This window comes from Equus przewalskii, chromosome 16, assembly GCF_037783145.1.
Source record: "Equus przewalskii isolate Varuska chromosome 16, EquPr2, whole genome shotgun sequence".
NCBI classification, from domain to species: domain Eukaryota; kingdom Metazoa; phylum Chordata; class Mammalia; order Perissodactyla; family Equidae; genus Equus; species Equus przewalskii.
Window position 1 is genome coordinate 37337287 of NC_091846.1, and position 25734 is coordinate 37363020.

The 25734-nt window shown below is 35.0% G+C and overlaps 1 pseudogene; it reads right to left on the reverse strand.

Moving 5' to 3' along the window:
- Positions 1-399: 399 nt before the first annotated feature.
- LOC139076469 (sperm-egg fusion protein Juno-like) lies at positions 400-25533 on the reverse strand (annotated as a pseudogene).
- Between the last annotated feature and the right edge of the window lie 201 nt (positions 25534-25734).

The following is a 25734-nucleotide window of genomic DNA, read 5'->3' on the forward strand; positions in this document are numbered from 1 at the left end:
TTATGGCACCTTCCCTTATCCCTGAATTGGGTTAGGTGCTCTTTCTATTTGCTTCTGAATAACTAGAATCAGTCCTAGTCCAAATCGCCATTGACTTGTTCATCTTGATTTTTAGACCAGAAGGCCTCACCACGTAATTTATAGACCACCCTATCAGCATCACATGGGAAGTAATTTAAAACATGTGTGTCCTTGAATCTCACCCTAGACTTGTTAAATCAGAAACTCTGGAGCCTGGGAATTGGCTCTGGTGATACATATGAACACGAATATTTGAAAAACCTGTGCTCCACTCTGTACTCTCTAGATAGCCTACGTTCTGAGCCTTCCGATATAAAGTCTAAGATTTTAGAACTTCAGCTTTGCTCCTGATATCAATTAGTTTCCAACTGGATCAGATTTGCCAAACATGAGTAATTTTATAACACCTTTAATAGCTGTAAAAATAATAATAAAGTAGCATAGGCCACAGTGTTGATTTGAATTATTTATTATATCACTTGCCGTGTTTTAAATACAAACACAATCTAAGTATAAAGCTATTATGATTTAAATTGTTCTATTATTCTAAATAAAAAAATGATACACAAACAAGAGTGGAGAAACAAATATTAAAATTAGCAATATTAATTCAGTGGAATAAGTCTAGTTTGCTAACATTAAATTACTGCATGCAAAATAAATCTGATATCATTGACAGTTGGGACACAGCTCCTTTTGAGTTTATCATAGTTAACACTGTACATTAGGATGGTTCTAAGCCTTTCCCAATTTTTAACACATTAAATATGATGAAATTTTCTTTTGAATAGAACACAAGAGTTTTTAAAGGTCTCCTTGAACAGAATACATCTTTCCTTATTTTTTTGCCAATATTTTTAATTAAAAAATTGTAATTTTTAATTTAAAAATTAAAAACGCTTCTGTTCTGTTTTTTTTTTTAAGTCAACTACCGTTTTATAGCAGGCACAATCATGGGTCTGGAGACCAGGGCAGTCACCAGCAGCTTTGGCCTGGAAAGGGGTGGGCGTGCACTAGCCGAAGAGGGCGTGGCGTCCCACTTCATAGCCCCATTAGCCTTAAAGGCAGGAGGGGGCAGGTCAGCTTGGCGCTCCCAGTCCCCGAGGTCTCCCAGGCAGGGAAAAGCAGAGCAGTGGAGGGGGACTAGAACCCAATGTCCAAGGCTCAGGCAGCAGCTACTGCAGCCTCTACGTGCCATCAACACTCCAGTCTGTGCTTCTTTTAAGGAAGAGCCCCAGGAAGGAGGCTGCCACAGCCCAGCCCAGCCCACAGCTGGTGGGAGCGCAGAAGTGTGAGTGCAAGAAGAAGGGACACTCGGGAAAGGAATAACAGGAACAGAGAGAAGGCCAATAGAATGTTGGGAATTTGCCAGAACGGGGAAGGGCTGGCGAAGGGGCGGGTCCTAGCCTCACTGGGGCTGCCCTGAGCAGGCTCACCCACTTCTGGAAGTACCGCCCCCTGTTGCGGTGCTCAGGGCTCACCTTGAAGGAGTTGCTCCAAATCTTCTCGCACGGGTCAGCGAGGGTGGAGTAGTAACGGGGGAAAAGAGTGGCACTGGGCCCTTGTAGGGCAGCAGTTGTTCACCCGACTCCGGTCGCAGGCGCCATGCCCACTGGATTTGCAAGTGTAAGATGAGCGGCAGCCTGCGCACCACTACTCACGGTCCTCCAGGCAGAGGGGCTCATCCAAAATTCGCTCTGCCTGCCCACTCGGGGTCACGCGCTGGATCCAAGGCCCCAGGTTCCGGGAGCACCCGTAGAACTAGGCGGCCTGGACGAAGTGCTTTTGACAGGCCCAGGTCATCAATCCACAATGGACCAATATGAAGTTGTAGAGCAGGGACACATCCAGGTGGGCTTCCCCCATGGTGATAGCCCTGCAGCAGACATTCAGGGAATGCGTATACCCATATTGAGATCCCGCCTGTGTTCGACCTGCTACAGGGCACTCAGAGCTGTTTCCGGTCAATTCTGCTTGACACCAGTGCAGCCCTAAACAGAAATGCAAATGAAAGTATTCACAGTAGTTGGCGATACTTATTCACAAAACAGTTTTCCAGATGATGTAAAACTCTTTATTTAGGAGTTCAAGTCAAGAGGGAGTAAAAAGGAAACAACACAGAACTGGAATATATCTATAAAATTTCCGACATTGGACATGAGATAGTGCAAAACGGCGAATCCTGAGAAAGAAAAAATAAGGTGAATCCTAAAAGTGTCCCCATTAACTGCCTAAAGAGACGTTCCTGGCAATAGTGCAGAGAGGTGGAATCCAGGCAGAGCCGGCCTGTCACCCTGAGTTGAGAAGATGAAATGGAGCGTCTGTGGAGTCCAAGGCAGCAGAGTCCCGGTAAGAAGTGAGCTGTGCAGAAAGAGAACTTCAGAGACGGGCAGAGAATCCCTCTCAAGTATCTAGCTGAGTACTGATCAACACATGTGTTTGAGGAAAATACCTGAGGTTAGGGAAAAAACCACCTGAAACATGTTTAGAGAAAACAATCTCCAGGGCTCAAACAGAGCAATGAGTAGTTTGTGTTGTACCAGCCAAGGTGCGAAAATGTAAAGCACGGGGTGTTGAGTAGAATACTCAGAAGCTATTGCCTCAGTAAGTGAAATAAAATTAGCCCAAGACTAAAGACTTCCTCTGGCCCTGTGGAAGGTTCAGGCTGCTTCCAAGCAACCTGCTTGGGTTGAAAACAAACCTCAAGAATATTTTCAGGGATGTGAAAATATCCAGTGCTCAGCAAGGGAAATTTGATGTATCTGGCATTCAGTCAAAAATTATCAGATGAGCAAAGAAGGATGAAAATATGAACCAAAATGAGGATAAAATAAATCAAAAGAGACCAGAAATGGCACCCATATAAACTGTGCTGAATATCGCTGTACTATGTATATGCTAAACCATATCCATGATGCTGTTGCATTTTTTACAGAAGTTATTGCCGTAGCAACATGTCAACTGTTTAAAAGGTCTTTTTCAGTAATCAAGTTTCAGATGTTAAATCTCTATTAACAATCCACCATTTAAAAATGGTATTTATTGTCATGTGTTTTGGAAATTCTTATATGTTTATTTGCTATTAAAATTTTAGTTTTCTAATAATCCCTTATGCATATAATTTTTAGTTATTGTTATTTGATGGATGTGCCTTTGTTAACTGTACATTTAGGAAACAATAGTAATGATTGAGGTTTTAGTTTTGATATTTTATCTTATTACAGCCCATTTTGGAAATGACAAGTTATTGTTTTTATTTTCCTAATCTCGTACTTTTCTTCTGCTACACACTAATAAACGGCTCCTTTAAACTACTGATTGCAACTGTCTGCAACCTACATTTATCACAGCTGCCTCAGTGTTTTCTATTGCATAGTAATTCGTTCCTCATTTATTTCATTTCATAACACACAAAAACTGAGAATCATAGACAGCCTGTAACAGGGGAACGTATAGTGTGCGTATTTCACATATTGTTATGAGCATTTTATTCAAAACATAAATGGATTTAAAATATAGATATTAACAGAGGAAGAAAAATTAAAAATAGGGTTAAATGATTGAAAATGAAATATTCGAAGGTGTTACCACTGGTTATAAAAAGTAAACTAACAATATTTATCATAAGATATTTTATAATATGCTCTCAAGTATATTGAGCTTTGTAGGGTTGCCCTAATTCTACTTATTTCTAAATTCTTACTCTATGGCTTTTTCCTTTGAATCAGTGAGTTACCTCCACCCTTCCAATTTTGCCTACATTAGCCAAGGTTAAGTCCTGTTGAACGCAACCAAAGAAATCTTGACACACAGAGCCTTCAGGCCATCAACATTCAATCAGTATTTTACATGTTATGTGCAAGACATTTTTGTGATTTCTGTGTAGTATTCAAAAACAAATAGAGGATAAATTGTAAGGAACTTAAGATATGCTAGAGATTTTAAGTATAAATTTGTATAAAGAGCATTTAAATTGTAACACTTTAGACACAATTCAAAAAGATTTTTTGACCAAATTCATAAACCATTGTTCATAATGAAAGTCTATGAGCAAAAGGTTAATAATGAAAATTTAGGTATATACTAATTTATTCAACAATTTACCGTTTCACTTATTTTCCAGAGAAAAACTAAGGAAAAAAGGAAAATAAAGAGAAGTATGGTTCATTAAATATCACTAAGTTAGATTTGCTTGGATGAGTAGTTCCTGGATCGTATGCCCTCTCCTTTTAAACTGTTATCAAAGCTCCATTATCTTAGCTCCTATTATTGTTCCACAAATCATTCATTATTCTAGGGAAAATTAATATCCTCAATTACTACATGGTTGAAATATGTGAGAAGACTGAGAATTTGTTGAAATAGGAAAGAAAATGTACAGTTAGGTATGGGTACCTTAAACAGCTAGCCTGATAATTCAATAAACAGCCAAGATAAAGTATTCATCTTGAAAGTCCAGAAACTGGATTTTTCAACTGTTTGGATTTTTTAAGCTCTCAAGCTCAAGTTGGGTTAATGCTAACTAAACTCACAAGAGATTGATAAATAAATCAGATTTCCAATATATTAATTTACTCCAGTGATCACATTTCTAGCAAGGACAGCTCACTTTCTGGTATTTGAACTATATAAGAAAATTAATTATTCATCAAATGGTTGCCTGATGACCATGGAATGAGAGAATAGAGAAGTAGATACCCTCAAGAGATATTTCATGTACTTCGTGAAGAAGCCTGGTAAATTATTCCTCCCTCACACGGGAGAAAACACTATCAAGGGGCCAAATTTCTTGTATTACCCCAAATTATTTTTTATTTCTGAACAGTGGTGAATCAATACTGCTGAATTTTGCTTCTCTGAAATCTATTTTCTTACTCCTTTATTGACAATTTCATTTACTAGATATGTTATAATCACAGAACATCCTGCATATATTGAGTTATTTACATAAGCAGGACACCATAAGTATTCCCTGCTTTTTTTAATGATTAATTTTCAGAGGTTTACTTGAACTTTAAATTACTGAGAGCAATCTCATTCTTCTCCAATTGACTATTTGATCTTTCTTCAACTTCAAAGCTACCATTTCATCTCACACATGAAAACTGGTAATCTATTCATAATCTACGCTGTCATTCCTAGGATAAAGCCACCATTATCCTCCTGGAAATATAGGTCGAAAACATAAGATATTGTTCACTATTCTCTCTTTCTGTCTTTATATCTTATGATTTACAGTCATCAATTCTTTCTCTGCAATATTTTGTGTTCCCTCTCTTCCATTCTAATTCTCACTGCCTTAGTTCAGAAACTTTTTATATTTTCCTTTGACTATAATATATTAGTTAATTAACCATTTATTTATTTATTCATTCTTTCAGTCATTCAACAAATGGTGATTGAGCTCCTATGCCAGTCACTGGTCCAGCTGCTGAGGACATAGTAGTAGATAGACCTGAAGGTACCTGCCCTCCTGGGGTTACATTCTATGGGAGGAACAAAACAAAGTGTAACTAGTAAGTAAATATATATACTTTTGTGTTATAAATATTAAGGAAAAATAAAGTAGAGTACTATGTAAGAACATGGTTGGTGGGGAAGAAGCACTGTGATATTTCAGATGGGTAATCAGAGAAGACTTCGCTTTGGAAATGGAACTTAAGCGGACACCTGAGTGATGTGAAAGAGCAGAGGGATGGGGACGTGTGTGAATGGATAGTCTCTCAACCATTAGGAAAAATGAAGCAGGAAATCTTGGCAAGTTTGAAAAATAGTAAAACAGACAGTGTCACTGAAGTGGACTGCATGAGGGAGAAAACATTGGAAATGAGGCTCAAGAGGTAGGCAGGGGCCAGGTGATGTAAGGCCTTGTAGGTCATGGTAAAAATTTGTATTTTATTCAATAGCTATGGGAAATCACTGGAACAGTAAAACTGTGTGAACAGTAAAAGAATAGCATCCGATTTACAGTTTCAAATGATATTTCCTACTGCTGTTCACAGCATACCATTTTCAAAAAGCAAAAATGGAAGAGAGATGATTAGATTCAGGATAAGTTTTGGAGGTGGAGTCAATAGGACTTACTGATGAAATGAAATGTAAGATAAAAATAAAGAGGGACACCAATGTTTTTAGTCTGAGAAACTAGTGAATTATATTTCCATTTATTAAGGTGAGGGAGACTGAAGGAGAAATGGTATGAGGGAGAAAATGAATTTAATTCATAAAAAGTTGTCAATACTGGTATGTTTTACAGATCCTGATCCAATAATGTAAATACGACAAAGACATTCTGACATACTGTCTTCATTTAGTGTGGTCAACTTTTAATTTCAGGGTTTAGCCATAAAATCATAAACTATGAGATCAAGAAGCAATTAAAAATGCTCCAAGCAATGGAATACCACTCAGCCATAAAAAAGGATAAACTCTTCCCATTCACAACAACATGGATGGACCTTGAGAGTGTTATGTTAAGTGAAATAAGCCAGATAGAGAAAGACGAACTCTGAATGACTCCACTCATAGGGGGAAGTTGAACATAGAGACAAAGAGAACTGATTGGTGGTTATCAGGGGAAAGCGGGGGTGGGGGGAGGGCACAAAAGGTAAAGTGGTGCACCTACAACGTGACTAACAATAACGTACAAATGAAATTTCACAAGGTTGTAAACTATAATAATCTTAATAAAAAGTTTTAAAAAGAAATACTCCAAGCAACTTAAACTTGAACAGTATTGAATCAGAATCTGGAATCCAAGTTATAAGGTAGCTAGAAATGTTGGAGTGGATATCTCTTCTGTAACTCTCTAAGCTTGCCCCATGAAATGACAATAAATGCATCATTAGTGAGGAAAGCATTAGTTTATTTGATAAATTCTACAGTGATGATAATGTGGATGATGCTGCTATTGAAATGGGCTTCCTGATTTCAAGAAGGACTTTGGGATTCTGGGGTGAGACAGGACCAGCATCAGCACTTTATGCCCCAAAGTAAGGAGGATAAGGCTCCTTGATATACAGCAGAGGCTGGCATGGTGATGAAAACATTTTGACTAACAGGATTCTTTGGTGGGGGCTAACAGATCATGAGGGATTAGGACCAAAACATATGGCTAGTTTTCTAAGTTCCTTTTTATCTGTATAACAAAAATCTCCAAATCTGTCCTGACTTGATTCACAGGGTATACCAAATGGCTTTGTGAGCCTAGCTTCCTATCATGAAAAGAGTACAGGGGGCTGGCCCCGTGGCCGAGTGTTTAAGTTTGCACACTCCACTTTGGTGGCCTGGGGTTTCACCTGTTTGGATCCTGGGTGTGGACCTAGCACCACTCATCAAGCCATGCTGAAGTGGTGTCCCACGTAGCAGAACTAGAAGGATCTACAACTAGAATATACAGCTATGTACTGTGGGGCTTTGGGGAAAAAGAAGGGAAAAAAAAGATTGGCAACAGATGTTACCTCAGGGCCAATCTTTTAAAAAAAAAAGGAAATAAATACAAACTGAACCACCATTCCATGAGGTTGGGCACAATCAGCAACATTATACTATCTATTAGAAGTCGTATATTACAAATAAGGTTTCCAATGTTCTGAAGATGTAAGCAAGTTCTGTAAGCAAATGATTCAAAATTCTGTTGGCCTACATCTGCTACACTCCCATCCTCCTTCAACATACAGCAATGTGGAGTTCTTTGCGTCAGATGACCAAGGGGAAAATTTTGTAGCAAATGGCTCTGCATACTATGCTAACACAAGTCAGAAATGGATTGCTCTGCCATTACTGAGCCAGACTTAGAAGTCTTCCTGAAGGCCTGTTGAAAAGACAAATTCTCCCAGTGGACAGAATATCAATCAGTATATCTTGTGGTCACTTTGCATTAAAAAAGAGACAACATGAGGTTAAGCTCTACTTTGATATGTGGAAAGTAGCTAACAATATTATCAGCTTGTAAACTGCTTAAAAAGATCAAGGTTGAAAGATTTGTGATGATAAAATTTGGAGAAAATGTAGATTAGAGAACCCAGAATGAGACCAGGATGTGAACCCATCAGTGTCTCTCTGCTGGCTCTCTGAAGGCTCCTTACTGCAGAGGCGTTACTGCGGACACATCCTACATGAATGGCAAACTCTTTTTCTGTGCCTTTTTATGTGATAGTGGACAAATTGGTGATAGTTTGGTGAGTTAAGGTTGGGCTTAAAACTTTGCAGTGGTTTTCAGCTAGCATAAATAATAGAGGGCAAAACAGACATGAGCTAATTAGAAGTTTACATGAGCTAATTAGGAGCTTGCATTTTAGTGGGAAGTATAGGCATTAATTACACAATTGCACACTTATAAAATTAGAAATGAAGAAAAGTGTTACAAAAGAAAATTATAGGAGCTAAAGGCAAAGTTTATTTCCCCTCTCAAGCATCTCCTCCCCTGTTAACTCATCTTTCCCTAGTCCTTACCTCTTGCTATATTAACACATATGCACTGCCCCCCACCGCCACCAACACACACACACAAATGCATGAGCACAGTGTTAGCCAGCGTCTTCCTCTCTACTCACTTAGCATATCTTATATTTGTGATTTATTTCAGTACAGTATAGTTGCTGGGTTACTTGTCCTAACTCCCATAGAGAACAAGGATTATATTTGGTTTAACTTTGAACACCATGCTCAGTGCACACCACATAGTCAGTACTCTTATACTCTTATACTTATACTCATATACTGTTATCCAATATAAAGTTTGTTGAAGATTCAGTTCAAGTGTCAGTTAATCCAGAAGACGAGAAAGATCTCTATGATTCTCTTTGAAATGTCACATGCTACTTTAAGAATTCTGTGGTTGTCTTGTCTAACTTTTCATATTTGTATTACTTTTATCTCACAATTCACTATGTTTTACATTTTACCTGTGTTTCTTTTTCATTTATATGTAGGCAACCACATGCCAGTCTTCCAAGTGATCTATGCGTTTACTGAGTCAGGGGTAATGATAACTACCTTTCACTGAATGTCTATTATGAGAAAACAAAGACTCAAAAGTTAATTAAATCCTAAAATCTCCAAGTCCATGAGAGGCAGAGCCAATATTCAAATCTAAGTCTGCCTGACTTCAAAGCTAAACTCTTTACGATACCACGCTGCCTTATGTTTGAGCTGCAAAATGCAGGAAAAAATAAGTTCTAAAAATTACGTGCAGAGTCATTGTTCATTCAGTTTTAACTCTCATGATGACTCACAGTGCTCATTGTAATGGAAGGAGCAGGGGAACAGCAGGCAAGATTTTCTCAGGAGGCCAGATCCTGTCCCTAGGTGGTCATGCATCCTTGACCAGATCAAAAGCTTAAGCTTTGAGTGCTTAAATTGCCAGATGATTTCAAGCTAAGAAAATGGCAAAACTTGCTAAGAAGTGAATATTTGTTATGAGGAAGATTTATATTTTATAGTGTATACATTTTATATTTTATTATTCAATTTAATCAAAAACATTTTTCAGAAACATTTTACTTTCAAATGTATAAAACTGATATTTTAATATGATTCACTTATTACTGATTTGGATCACAATCTGTTGTTTCCATTTTCTTATAGATTACTTAATACACTAAAATATCTTTTTCACACCAACAATTGGAAAAGGAAATTAAAAAAAAATAATTGACTGTAGTTTAAGAAATTTTGAGCAGCAGGCTCCTGACAGAAAAAAAATCATTTTTCAAAAGATGTATTCTTCTCTAAAGAGAAGTGAACATCATTTCTAAAGTACCAACTTCCTTGTAAAACAAATTTACAGGAAGCTGTTTTTACCGTGGTGACAAAATCTAGATGTAGATTACTTCATCAGAAGAAGGCAATTTTCTATAATCAGTTGAGTTCAGAACACTCAGAGTATGTTACATTGAATTTTTGATACAAAACCACTTTTGCAGATATTTGGGAGTTTTTGTGTTCTTTTTCAAGGCTTTGGAAGGATAAGAACCAAACTAATGAATAATCTTTTGACAAAGCAAATGTACTTTCATAACAGGGAAGTTATTCTACTTTTTTAGGACTTTGTAAGCTAAGATTAATTACAAAGATTGTAATGGCTGTAAAAAAAGAAACACTGAAATTAATATTTCAAACGATAAAATGCAGACGGGGAGTTGCTTTCCTTAATCTGTGGCCCTGTTTCACTGCTGATTCTGGAGACACCCTGTGACAGAGCCAAGGGTGACCCCCAAGTTCCTACATCCATGGTCACAACAAAGTTACTACTTGTCTTAAACATCACAGAGGTTGATACAAATGGATGCCATTAAGAATGTCACCAGAATTCTAAGGTTGCCAATTCAAATGCAGAAAGCATAGTGTGTATTTTATACGTCTTCCTGAGCTTCTTTTCTACGTGATATGTTTCTCTGATTTGTTTTCCAAATTGAGAGAGAGGCCTGAGAAAGAATCGTTGAGATCTGTTTATGACTATATCTACTTTTTAGTGTTTCTTTTTCCTGTATCTAATCAGTGGAAAAATTATATGGGTTTTATCTATCTACCGAAGACAAAGGCTGGCCATCAAATGCATCCTCAAATTTCCACCTCCTAGAATTGAATATGATTGCTTTTTAGTTATCTTTTTAGTAAAACAGGAACCCATTTTGTAGAATTATGTAGTCTAAACAGCTGCAAACGTAAGTACACAATTTTGAGTAGCCTGACAAAATTGATTAGGATAAAACATGACTTTTTGAGGGAGCTCATTTACTCAGTCGCTCAGCAAGTGGTTATTGAGAACCTGTGCACCAATTTGAGGCAATTAGGACTCAAGCATGAATAAGACAAACAGAATCCCTTCTCTCATAAGGCTTATAGTCTAATAGGGAAAAAAGAAATTAAAGATTAATACATATGTAATGCAATTTCAAGATGGAGTAATAGTATAAAGAATAGCAAGGAGTTAGTTATTAGCGATTTTTAAATAGCCTGTTTAGGGAAGATTTTCATAAGAAAGGAACATTTGGGCAGAGACCTGAAAAAGAGCAACTGAGAAATATTAGTGGGAATACATTCCAGGCCTAGAAAACAGCTAGTGCAAATCCCATGAATTTATAACAGGCTCTGCATGTTCAAGAAACTGTAAAACGGCTGGAATCTTGATAATAGGTCCACATTTGGTGGCTCCAATTTTAGATAGTGAACATACCCTAATACTTATGTCCTGATATAAGTATTTAAAAATAGTAAATAAACTTAAACCTGATATTTAATAGTAGTAAATAAACAAATTATGTAAAATTTAATTCATATATTTCTTCCTATTTCTAGTTCTATTTTTCTACTATTTGTCAGAAGATGTGGGAAATATGAGGAGAAAGTTTAAATAGTTTGTGTTGGTTGAGGTAAGGTGTTTGAGAATATATGGAAAATTCTTTGGAGTAAATTTTAATTTATTATGATGTCAGCATGAACTAATGGCTTCTTTGATAGGTTTGAAATTATAAGAGAAAGAGAGAGCGAAAATTTTTTTATGCTCAAATTCTCATTTCTTTGGTGGTGGAAGTTCTCTCCAGAACGACACTTTCTGATAATATTGTTATTTTTAAGTAGTATTGTTATTTCCAATACTACCCCAAAAGTTAGCACTTTAAACATTACATATAAACAAATAAACATAAAAACAAATATTTCATTATATATAAACAAATATTTTGTGCACATTTTATATTTTTCCAGCTTCTGGATCTGAGGTCAACGACTCTTCAGAGTGACAAGATTCCTTTGGTGTAAAAGAATGAAATCTTGGTATAAGAGGTGCACAAAATCTGGTAGCTGGCTATGCACATTAAGTATAATGATCAAAAAACCCTGGCTGTGTAGTAGTGACAGAGTAAACATGAGATCTTTAAAGCCATCAGTTCATGTTAACGCTTTTAATGCAGCAATGCATTAACACTTTTCATATTGTATAGAAATATATACACAAATGTATAAATAAACGTGCATACGTATCTGATAAAGTAAATGAGCAGGACTTAGGCTATATTCAGAAGCATTTTTGTCCATTATTTTTCTATAATCACCTTTGAAATGTGTTTATGAAGAAGTACTAACTACTTCTACCTTTAGATTAAGAGAATTTCATACTTTTCTGCTCATTCACAATAAATAAGTATTCAGTTGTTTTGAAGCATAAATACAGCCTCAATTAAGTCATTAAGGACATCTAGAACCATGTAGCAACCAACATTTCCTGCTTTATTTAAGGGCAGTTATGCATTTCTCTCCTTGCTGGGGTCTGCTGCTGGGATAGAGGTGTGGTCAGCTTTTTCTTCTGTCTTGCCTTCTGTTTCCACCCAGTCTCCCTCATCTTGCCCACTCAGGGTCAGACTGTCAGAGAGGCAGAGAGAATGGGAAATCTGGCAGGAAAGTTCTTGATCAAGCAGGACTGTGAACATGGTCTTATGCTCTTTAAGTCTGGGAGATTTTTAAAGATGATTCTTTTTTTGTGCATGTGGAATCTCTCAGTTACACATTTCCTGACACAGGAGATTCATTTTCGTTGGACATGCAGCTTTCTCCTTGGCCCTTTGTTTCCCAGTGACCTACCCCGTATAGGCGCTCTCTAGTGGTCCCATTGCCCTCCTCACTGCCCTATCAGATGATTGTAATGACTTCGACTCAGCTCTTTTGAAGGTATCTGCCTAAAGGCAAATAATCACTTTGCCCCAAAACTCTCTGGTGCAAGCTGATTTAACACAGCAGCAACAATCCTTTGCTGTATAACCAAAACAGAAAGTAAAGTCAACCACGTTTTTTACCTTTCCCATGTTGAAATTGGACAATTCCCTAACTCCTGGACATGTGTCAAGTTCTCTTACCCATCCTGTTGAAAGTTCTTTTACTAGTTAGAAAATTGGGTCAGGTACTCCTACTGAAAATGGAGGTACTCACAGAAGAGTGCTTTCCTAGGAATCCTTGTTCATGTTCTCTCTCAATATTCAATCTTTCAACCATTTTAAATCTTTGATAAGGTGAGGAGATTTTAGATTTGGGAAATTAGTTTGTAAAATTTTGTATGACAATTTTCTTTGTATCACTCATTATCTACTGTATCTTAATGACAGTCCAAGCTTCCAATTTTGCGTTTATGCCACAGGATATCACATTCTATCAAGTGTTTTTATTATAGTATTGTATTCACACTTAAAAAAGGTGATAGTACTTTACTTATCATATTTTACTTCTTGAAATGTGGTTAATATGACTTACAGTAAAAAAATAAAAAACAACGAACCCACAGACCGTATATGGGATTAATGTAGTAGTTTTGAATTTCTTCTCCACTCTTCATTTTCAGTGTTGGCATCCTAAAACTGACTTGAAGGTCAATTTAAGGTTTAAGGTGAGAAAGATGATTTTCTCCATCAGCATCATTAGAATCAACCATGAACTAACTTAGTAGAAAAATAAACCTTGATATATTAAAAGGTGCCCAGCATCACTAATTATCAGGGAAATACAAATCAAAACCACAGTGAGATATCACCTCACACCTGTAAGAATGGCTATTATCAAAATGAGAAATAACAAGTGTTGGCAAAGATGTGGAGAAAAGGGAAGCTTAGTTTACTGCTGATGGGAATGTAAATTGGTACAATCATTATGGAAAACAGCATGGAGATTACTTAAAAAATTGAAAATAGAACTTCCATATGATCCAGCAATCCTACTTCTAGGTATATATGCAAAGGAAATGAAATCAGTGTCTGGAAGAGATATCTGCACTTCCGTATTCATTTCACCATTATTAACAATAGCTAAGACGTGGAAACAGAGTAAATGTCAACAAATGAATAGATAAAGAAAATGTGATATATATGTATGTGGAATAATGGGCCATTATTCAATCTTAAAAAAATAATGAAATCCTGCCATTTGCAACAACATGGATGAACCTGGAGAACATTATGCTAAGTGAAATGAGCCAGATTCAGAAAGGTGAATAGTGCATGATCTCACTTGTATGCAGAATCAAGAAATGTCACTCTCAGAAACAGAGAGTAGAATGGTGGTGGCTAGGGGCTGAGGGATGTGGGAAATGGGGAGATGTTGGTGAAAGGGGTACAAAATTTCAGTTATGCAAGATAAAAACGTTCTGGAGATCTAATGTACAATGATATGGCTATAGCTGATAATACTGTATTGTATATTTGAAATTTGTTAAGAAATTAGATCTTAAGTATTCTCACTACACATGCAGAAAAAATAGTAACTACATGGGGTGATGGATATGCTAATTAGCTTGATTATGGAGACAATTTCACAATGTACAGGTATATCAAAAGTGAAAGGGGTATAGGGGCATGTATGTATGGTGATAGATGGAAACTAGACTTCTGGTGATGCGCATGATTCAGTCTCTACAGAATCCAAAATATAATGACATACACCTGAAATTTGCACAATGTTATAAAGCATTGTGACCTTAATAAAAAAAGTACTAAAGATAATTTTTAAAAACATCAAATTTAACACCTTAAATACATACAATTTATTAAAAAAAATTTTGTGAGGAAGATTGGGCCTGAGCTAACATCCATTGCCAGTCTTCCTCTTTTTGCTTGAGGAAGATTGTCACTGAGCTAACGTCTGTGCTGATCCTCCTCTATCTTATGTGGGATGCTGCCACAGTGTGGCTTGACGAACAGTACTAGGTCCGCAGCTGCGAACCCCAGTCTGCTGAAGTGAAGCATGCAAATGCCACCACTACACCACAGGGCCAGCCCCAAATACATACAATTTTTAATTGTCAACTATGCCTAAATAAAGTTGGCAAAAAAAAACCCCTCTATCTCCTGCTCTGGATCTGTTGTAAATTTCAAGAGCGTAGTACTCAGAGGGTCCCATTATTTGAATCTATTACATGATCCTACTTATGGTGCCCTACTGTGCAGTGCTTTGGCACACTGTATTTTATTGTTAATTATTGCCATCTTTATTCATCAAAATATTGTAGTATTAATTAATTATCTCTAAATACACACTCTCGTTAACAACCATTCTAGTTCACAAGAGAACAGTTTCAAATAGTGAGAGCTATTTGGCATAGCAGTCTCTGCTGTTTCTATTTAATTCTAGGAGAATTAAAAAGCTTAGACAAAACAAATGACAAAACATATTTGGGCCTCTGAGGGATTTCTGAAAAATTTATAAACTGGCTTCATTTATTTAGTGGTCCTTAGAGGAGCTACAATTCAATTCATTTTATGAATGGGTGGGGAAATATGTCCAAAATTATGATATGAAAACTTGTTCCCAGAAAATGTGTTTGGAATGATTTTCAAGTAACTTAATAAAACACAACACACAAATAGAGCTTGAGTTCAGTTTATACTAGTTTAAATCTCATAACTCTAGAAATTTAGATAAAACTAAATGTTTTACAGGTAATTTTTAGACATTTTTGGGGAAGGTGCAGGATATTTTATATCTCAGCAAACAGATGTTAAAAAAATCTTTTTTTTTAATTTAAGGGGAAAATAGTTGAATATTTGTATTGATGCCAATATCCAAGGATTATGCTCTTGTTCTGATTAACTGCTATCAAAAAATTAAACCCACCTTTTCCTTAAAGTAATAAACCTTAGAAAAAATAGCTAGATGTCTCAGAAAATACCCCCTATTTGAACAGCGATCATCAGACAAGAAAATCCCAAACCCAAAAAATACATCAGCCATTTCTGTTTTACTGCTTGACAATGGAAATTTTTATAAAAACTATGACATAATTATCTTATGCAGAGACTTTAGTAATAAAATAAAAGACACCTGGATAATTTTCATATAATTCCTCCTATGATATAGTCACTACAGAAAATTAAAGACTATACTTTTTTATGTTTGTTTATGATTAGTATTCTAGCCTTAAAAAATATTAATTATTGCTACCATATTTATATTTATCTGTGTCTCTCCCCATCTGGATGACCTCCACAAGCCAGTTTCTGAAATATGTAACATTCTGGGGAATATACACCACATACACACACTTAGGGAGACTACTTAGGATGTTGCCACAATGGTCCAGGCAAGAAATCACAGTGGTTTGGACTGAGGTGGTGGTGCTGAAACATGTCAGCTTCTGCCTACATTGGGACCATATAGAGTCAACAAGGTTGACTGATGGTTTGGATGTGGGGGTGAGAGAAAAAGAGGAGTCCCAATGATTTCAGGTTTTGAGGCCTGTGTGGCTGGATGATGCTGGTATCAGTTATGAAATGGGGGTGACTGTAGGAGGAGCAGATTTAGGAATGGGGAATATGAGTGCAGCACGTGATGAGAGCTTGCATTGCTGTGCCCTTCCCACTCTGCAGCTGTACACCCACATGCACCCAGATAGCCACAGCCAGATGGTTAGCTCACCACTCCTGGAGGTCTTCCCATGTTTTCTGGCCTAATCAAAGCTGTATGCCCTGACTCAGGGCTCAGTCATTCTTTCTGACTGATTTCTTTCTGGGCCTTCTGGGAAGTCACCAAAATGGCCAAGCTAAGGAGGAGCTGATAGTATATTTTGTCCTAAGACCTACAAACTATTCAGACAAGTTATTCTTAATTTTCAAAAATTTTTTCTCATATGTTGTAGAGATTTCCAATTTAATTTCATTGCAGTTCAGAGATGTGGTTTGCATGAGATCAGTTCATTGAAATCTAAAATTTCCCCTACGTTTTAATACACTGTCTTGTAATACACTTTACTCTTGTAAAAAGGAAAGAATGTACATTTTCTAGTGCAAGGTACTATTTTTTATATTTTACCTACTGAGAATTTTGAGTGGTGTTTTGAAATCTCCCACATTAATGGTGAATTTAACAATTTCTTCTTGCAGTTCCAGCAGATTTGGTTTTATATATTGTGAGATTATTATATCAGGTACATGCAAATTCCAAATTACCATATTACTTTTGTTATATTGAAATTTTTGATGTTTTGAAGGGCATGATTTTCCTAACAATGTGAATTATTTTGAAGCCACTGTTTTTCTTTTTTCTTATTTTACTGGCACATATTTCCTCACTCCTACTTTCCATAAATCTGGCAGAGTCCTTTTGCTTTAATTACGTCTCATTTAAACTGCAAAGAACTTGAGTTTTTGTTGTTCTTTGTCTTTGTCTTTACAGAGCTATTTTGTTCGCTTTACGCATAATATAATTAAGAAATTTGCACTCATTTCTATGCTCTTTGTGCTTTCTGTTTATATTGTTATTTCTATTATTTTTTATTCCTGTATTGTTTTTTCTTTCCAATTAGTCTTTTGCTTTTTAGTGATTTGCTTTTCTATTTTACCTTGTGGGTTTAACAAAGCCTGAAATCGATTAGTATCTTACTTCTTTCCTGAAAATACAAGAATGGAGAACGGTAATAACTATGTCCAGATTTACGTGTCTACTTTCCAACTTGCTGAAAGTAGAAGGACTGAGGAAATATATGCTAGTAAAATATTTTTTAGAAGATATAAAATTGACTTAAAATGCACTGTTAGGAAAATGCATGCCCTTCAATTTACATGTTAATCTACATTTTCTCTGTCCAGTTTATACATCATTTCTCTTTTAATTTAATAAATTGATAATATCATATTCATTTTAGGGAGACAGACCATTTAGAGTTGCTGTCATGATTATTACTTTGCTTATAGTTTTTCTTTTATATCAAAAATATTTCTATGTTTGTTTATTTTCTTCAATGAAGCACATCTTTTAGAAATTTAGTTAGTAAGTGCCTCTTAATGATCATTTATTTTTCTCTCTTTGTATATAAATCTCTTTATTTCACACACATGTTACCTTTTTTAGGTAAATAGAAAATTCTGGACTATGGATTGACTGTTGTTTCCATTCAGCAATGTGATGGTACTATCATTCTCTCTTCTAGCTTCCATTGTACTTCTGAGAATTTTGTTTACAGATTAAATTGTAGATGTTTTTTGTTTAATCTTTGACTTCTGGTAAGATCTTCTTTTTGTCTATAATGCATTTAAGCTTTAGTATAATTGTCTATTTTCAACTTTATTTATGTTTCATGTTTGATATACTGTGCTTTTCTATATTTATTAATTTATATTTTTCATCAATTATGGAAAATTGTCTGCAAGTATTGCCTTTTCTACATTTTCTTTAGTTCTAGGTTTGGGAGACTTATTAGAACTATGTAATATATTCTTATTCTCACCTTTGTTTTTGACCTTTATACCAAATTTTCCTGTAGGATAATTTCCTCAAATCTACTTTTCACCTTACTAATATGCTTTCAGCAGTCCCTAGTCTGCTCTTTAGACTGTCTATTGAGTATAATTTTAACAATTTATTCTCCATTTATAAAATTCTATTTAAATCTTTTCCCAAGTCAGCTTGGCGATTTTGGTAAATCTCTTTTCCTTGCTCATTTTTTTCTGCATTTTATTTCTTTCAAATTTTCAGCAGTTGTTTTCTAGATCTCTTACTTCTATCATCAGAATTATTTGGGAATCTAAATATGTTTTTTGTTGTTGTTGATTTTGTTGATTCTTACTCATGTGGCTTATTTCCTTGTGTGTTTTATAATATTTTATTGAAATATCTTATTTTAATGAGACTTAATCTTTCAGTATTTGGAAGGCTTCAACTGGAGAAACTTTCCTCCTGGGTGAATTTCCACTTGATTCTGCCAGTTACCAAGGGCTACTGCTGACCTGAGACCATCTTATTCCCACTCAAACATCTAAGATTTAAGTTGAGTGCTGAGGTCCATATCCCTCCACTTTGTAGCAAATTGAACTTTAGGCCTGAGATGTAATACTTATATTATCCTTCGCCTTTTTGGCCACCCTCCTTTTGCATTGTGTACTGTTTATTGTTTTGTGTTCTGGTTTTATGTCATGGAATCTTTCTCTGAACCACTCTCAGAGATTTCCCTTAGTTTTGGGGAAACAAAAACAGAATCTAGTTATATTTTTAAAGGGTTTATAGTCTGACATATGGCCAAAGTATAGGTTCTAGCTCATGTTTTCTTTTAGCATGTTTAGCATTTCTTTGTAGCATGCTGACATCATTATCCTACACTGTGATACTGATATGTTTAGATTTTTATTTCCTAGTAACTTAATTTTCACATTCTAACTACCTTATTTTTACAATATTTGCATCTTTACTGTCTTGCTTTGAGTCTGTTCAATTTTATTTTTATAATTTAGTTTCATATCTTACTGTATGGAATATCTAGATCTATATATTCAACAGCCATTATTATGATTGTTTCCTTTAAAATGCTAGTATGCCTGCTTATTAATCTTTAAAGTTAATTAAAATTTCTGCTCCTTTTCCAATTAATACATATACCTTAGAACTCTTAACTCTGATTATTTCATTCTATTTTAACAAGTTAATTTTATCTAGAACATGAGTATCTGATTTTTCTCTGGTTGTTTTGGTAAATTGTCCATTGTGATGACTTTTTTTTCTCATGTGTGCGGTAATTTTGGATTTTGAGTTAGTGTTTTCTGAGTTTTTTCCTATAGGAATTCTTGGGGTTTTAATCTCAGTTGTTGCCCATCAAGAGAATATTGGTATTTCAACTTAGTATCTTGGTGTCTACTATTCCAGAAACATTTCATATTTAGTTCTCAATTTGGGATACCTCAGACTATGCAGGTTACTAGCTTTAAATTACAAACCTGTGTCAGTTTCAGACCCGTGTATCTATGTGTGCGTGTGTGTGTGTGTGTGTGTATATCTCTATCTATATGTATATATTCATGGAAAGGTTTATTTTTCTTTAAACAAAGCCCTAGGAAAAGCAGAAAAGCTTTATTTTTGTCTCTCTTTGCCATTTAATGATATATTTTCTTCCACATAATTTTGTGAAGTGCAGTTTTTCAGAGGTCCAGTTCCTTGCTTTAGATAGGAGCTTCTGATACTCTGCCATTCCCCCAACGCCTGAACTCTTGTTTCATTTTGTCTATAAAACTCCAGACTCTTGGCTATTGAAATCAGCAGACGCTTACAGAAGGGCCATACTGTTAGCATCATCTAAACATTCTTATTCTCTCTCTCCCTCTCTATCTGACTCCCCCTCCTTCTCTTTCTCCCTCTCTCCCTAGCCTTTGGAATTTAAAAAAATTATTATTTTAATCTTAACAGTGCATTAAAAATGTGTATTTATTTTATGCAATTGTTTTTGGTGTGATTATTGAAAGATTTTTCAACAGAATATGTACACAATATTGCTAAAAATAAAAGTTTTCTTCTCCTTTAAACTGTTAAAGTTTTGTTTTTGTCCTCTATGACACGTAATCTTAGCCTTGAGGCTCTAACTACTTAAAAGCTTTCTTTACATAATTGTTATTGGTAATTGAATTTACTCAAAATATGATTGTTAATAGAAGTTCAATTTGTTAGAATGTTTGTTGTAGGCAATTCAATTAATTTAAAAATTTGCAATAAACAAACTAGTATAATGGTAATTAACTTACTACTTAAGCCTTCATTAATTGTTCTTTGGCTAACCAAATCTAATATAAATGGCCCAAACTCGTATTTTAAGCAGATACATTCAAGAAAGTTTATCAGTAGCTTCTCTTGGCTTTTTCTCTACATGCTCATGTAAGAAAATAAAATTTGCTGATTCATTTCTAACCTAAGGAAAAGTGTGTTTCTTCAACAAATTCATGAAGTAAAGGATGTGAGATATTCTTGAGCGAGCTCCAATAATTTTTCCTTGCATAAAGCTGAAGTGGTAAATGAATACAGTGTGCATTGAACAATGTCTTCAAGGATGAACCATGTGAATTGATAAAAAATAGAGACAGGAGTCTTTCCAAGAAAGAAAGCAGAGAAATCAGTAATTCCTTTCCAGTCTTCACCTTTCTGGCTCTCACAGCAGTATTTGATACAGTTCACTATTTCATTCTTCTTAAAACTTTTTTTTTAATAGTTCATGTGTTTTATTTTGGTTTCCTTCCTAACTCACTGCCTACTGCTGGCCCTTCCTTTCCATCAAAATCATGTAATGTCCAAGGGCCTCCACGTTTTGATTTTTGGGTCTCTGATCTTTAACTGCAATCCTTTCCTAAGTGAACTAGTAAAGTGCTATGGCTATGAATGCCATTGTGGTTTTTTCAAATATCATTTTCCAAAATGACCATCTGGAGTGATCTCCAGGGTCTGGTTAAACCCCATCCTCGACCTTTAACACCCTTAGTGATGTTCGTAAATGTGAGTGAATTGCACAACCATTGATCCATTATTTCAAGCCTAAAATCTCAGCTTCCTTCCTTTTACTCTTCCATCACTTGCAGGTCAAGAGCAATTTCTTTTGACTCTACTTCCAAACCATACCTATGATCTGTTCACTCCCTCACCCTCTCCCCTACTGTCATCCTAACTCAAGCCATGATTATTTCTCATGTGGAAAACTTCAATTGATTTTAACTGCTTTTTCTACTTACATTCATGACTTGCTAAAATCCTCTCTCTCTCTTTTTCTTTTTTTGCTGCTAGAGTAATCTATATAAAAATTTAAGTCAGATTGGGTCACTCTCCTTCTTAAAACTCTACAAGCCTTTTCTTTATTCTTGGAGTAAAACTAGACTTACCATGCACTATAAGGCTCTACATAAGCCAGCCTCCACATGCATTTCTGACTTCATTCCATTCTGACTGCGTTCTAGGATTCCACCTGACCTCTTATGCCTAACCAGAGTAGATTTCCGTTTATTGCATAGGAAGTAAAATTTGCACTTGATGTAGGACTTAAGCTCTTCCTTTGCTCTTGTAAGCTTTTCTTTCAGATCTTCACATGGGTGACTTCTTATAATCATTCAAACTTCACCATCTTTTCTGAAAGGGTATTGCAGGCCACAATCAACAATATCCATCGCCATTCCTCCTCCACATCTAATTTCTTACCACATCACCAACTTAGTTTTCTTCATGGAAGTTGTCATTCTCTAAAATTGTCTTGCCTGTGTGTTGGTGTTTTGACTGGACATCCCTATTAGATTATAAATTCCATGACAGCAGGAAGCTTGTCTATACCTATTCACCAAGAATAAAAGGCAAAAATAAGCATATCAAGCACAAGATTGATCTGAGTTGCAATATTGAGGCAGAGTATGGTATAAAGACAGAAAATAAACTGATGATAGGATTTCTGGAAAATTAGATGGGGGCATTTATATTTAATATTGTAGATAACAGGAATATGTTTTACATTTTTCTTTAAATTGGCAAAACACAATCTATTTGAATAGTTTACAAACTTTACTTCTCATGGCCTGTAGAATCGAGTTATTTCATGTTAAATATGACAAGTAAGCCTATTTAAAAGAATATGTAGGGTAATAAGCATTTGCTTATCTATAAATGTGCTATATTTTAATCACATGAGTGGATAATGAGAAAGTCTAAAAAAATGTAACAATAATTTATCTATGCCTCTGTGAGGTATCATCACTTTTATATTTGTCTATTGAGGGATTCTGTTGTGTTTTTAGCTCAGAGACATTTGAAGACAAGTGAAGGCAATTTGGCCTTTACTCTAGGGATTTATAGTAGACATTTGCAATCAAATAGTTCAACCATAAAATATACCTGCTAAAAGGATGGCTAAATGGCTGTTCTATAAGCTTCCTGATTTTTCTTTTAAGGTTATCATCACATTTTAAACTTTACCAACACAATCACCATTAGGCAAGTACTTAGAAAGTTTCATTTTTAGTGGCTGTTTTTGAGAAAGGCAGAATTAGTTTGCTTAGCAATCAGGAAGAAGCTATCCCACACACATGCTCAGAAAAGATATATAAAACAATAATGTTTATGAAGAAAAAATGGTAATAAAATGACTAAGAATAAAGTGAAAAGAAAACAAAAATGAACCAAGAACTTACATAATACATTTTCCAATTGAAGAACTGTTTTTGTCCTTATATCCAGCAATAAGCATGAAGATAAAATATTTATATTTGCCTATGTTAGAAGATAGATAGATAAATAGACAAATGGACATTATGTATAACTTAACAACTACATCTAATATTTAATCAGCACTTTGCATTCAAATTTATTATTCACTTTTGAATACAAAACACATATACTCCTGAAGAACAAATAGAACATAAACAATACAACATGACATTAATGAAGTTGTCAAAGACATAAAAATGTAAACCTATAAAACATATAACCTTATCACAAATAATAGAATGTCAGAGTTGAAGGTCACATAGTCATTAGCTAGGCCAACCACCTAGTTTTACAACAAAAGTTACAGAGACACAGAAACTCTGTCATGCTGACCTTACCAAGCAGACAGAAGCTGGAATAGAAACCAGGCTATTTACAGAAAAGTATTAATAAAATAAAGGATTTTCTACATAATGTAAACTATCAAAAATTGTTCTAGGTAGTTAACATGTGCTTATTTTTCTTTGATAACAATGCAACACATGTAGGCACATCTCTTTGTATTCTTAGAAACTTATTCTACAATGTTTTAAATATTCACTTATTATGGCTGCTGGTTTAACTTATGAATACTCAGAGAGATTGATAGCAAAAACAGTATTTAGGTGAGCTACAAAACCTGGGATTAAATTTTACAGTGTGCTTCTAATTCTGCCTCCCTAAATATAAAGAAACTACGGCAGGAATTTATGATTAATAACATTTTAGGTAGCTGTTAGCAATCTTAATTGTATGTTCTCGGTAAAATTGACTGCTATGAACTCATAGGAAGCCCTTTGTGAAGAGAGAAGTGTGTGTATGTATGTGTCAGTGTTTAAAATTTTAAGTTATCAGAAAATCTTAGGGGTTATTGCTGTAGGTTATCAGAGAATAAGTCACCACCGGTAACCTAAAGGGAAAGCTGCTTTTCGGTAGTGCAGAGTCGTGGATCCATATTATCCACCTCCAGAAACCAGTGGAATTATCTAGTGGTGGATTGGGAGAGTGAGTTATGAGTGTATATGGTATGAATACAGTAAACTGAAAATCCCTTTAAATATAGTCTTTATAAATTCTTTGTTGACTATCATTTACATCCCTGCAAGCAGTATTTTGATAAATGGTATTTCGCTTCTACAGTGTAACTAAAAGAGGTTATTTAATTCCAGAAATAAAATCCAGAGAAGTCAGCAGTCAGCTGATGTTCCTTATCTCCCTTTAGAAATATCACTAGAATCACCTGAATGAAAAGTAATAAATTATTTTAAGGATAAATGTTTCAGCAATGACAATGAAACTAAAAGTCAATAATAATCAAGACTTTCTTATGCCAGTAGAACTAAAAGTGGGGATTTTTTTTTTCATCAGGGGAATAGAATGGATTAAAATAACATTTATTTATATTTGTATTAATTGGTAGGTCATAAGTAAAATTAAATCCTTATTGTCAGTAAAATAAATTACAAATTGAAAAACTAAACCCTATCTCAATACTCACTTCAGTAATACCATTGTACTAGTTGTGTGAGTATATACATATATGTGTGTGTATATATAAGTATATATATATGTATATGATATACATGTATATGTGTAGTACTGCAATGAATAATTTGAAGTGGATTATGAGTTCCCTATTATTGACCAGAAAATAGAGAAGCTGGTGAATGATAAAAATAATTATTTATGTTATCTTTCACGGAAACTATGGGAACTCTACAGGAATGTGGGGCACTGTTTGGAGGGAGAGGAAGGAAGAGAAGAGACAGATAATTTTAAAATAATGAATTTCAATATGATCTCGAGAGCAAAGATTGGAAGGAAAAAAGAACAAACTCTTATTAAATAAATATAATATACAGGAAAGAAAATATTTCTCAATCTAGAATAGAATCTTAGAATCAATAAAGTTAGGAGTGCCTCTTAGAAACATGATTTATTTTATTCTCAACTCCTTTTTTCTGTATTTCCTCCTTGCCTGTTACTCTTAATTTTCAGAATTTTTCTCAGGATGCCTTCTCTGCCTCTCTTGGAGCAAATCTGAAAATGGCAAATGTTGACTTCAATGAGAAATAACATCCAAGCTATTGAAAACTAGATGGAGCCTTACCAATTTCCAAAGTTCTTTCATTCCTTGAGAAGATATATTACCATATTAAATCAAGGCTTTATTGTTTGTATTATAATCTGCTATTGTTTGGTGTATTTTAAAATGCATGCCTTATATCATTTTTTTATTGAATTGAACTCAAATATATGTGGTTTAAGGGTCTACATTTCATGTAAATGTGTATGTATATATATATATATATATATATATATATATGTATGTTTGATTCTAGAAGGAAAGCAACTGTAAATAAAGAGTAGATAAATACGTATATACACACACATATACATATATATTCCAGAAAACACCACCTTACCTTACTCATTCAGGCAAAAATATCATGCCAGTAGAATCTCAGTTATAGAATCAGGGAGCAGAGAAGAAGGGTTTATACATTATGTTGCATATAAGAGATCACACCAGATTTAATGTCTGAAACTGGATTTGACCTCCTCTTGCTCAGTGACCATTCAACCAAGAAACATTCAGGCAAGTTTCAAAAATAAGAACCAAAATGGGAACAAAGTGTAGTGGGACAAGAATAGACTGGAGCTTAGAAAATGTAGGTTTATATTTTAGAACTTTCACTGAGGATATTTATGGAACACTAGCGTTTATTTGTTGAGTACCTACTAGATAGCAGGGCTTTT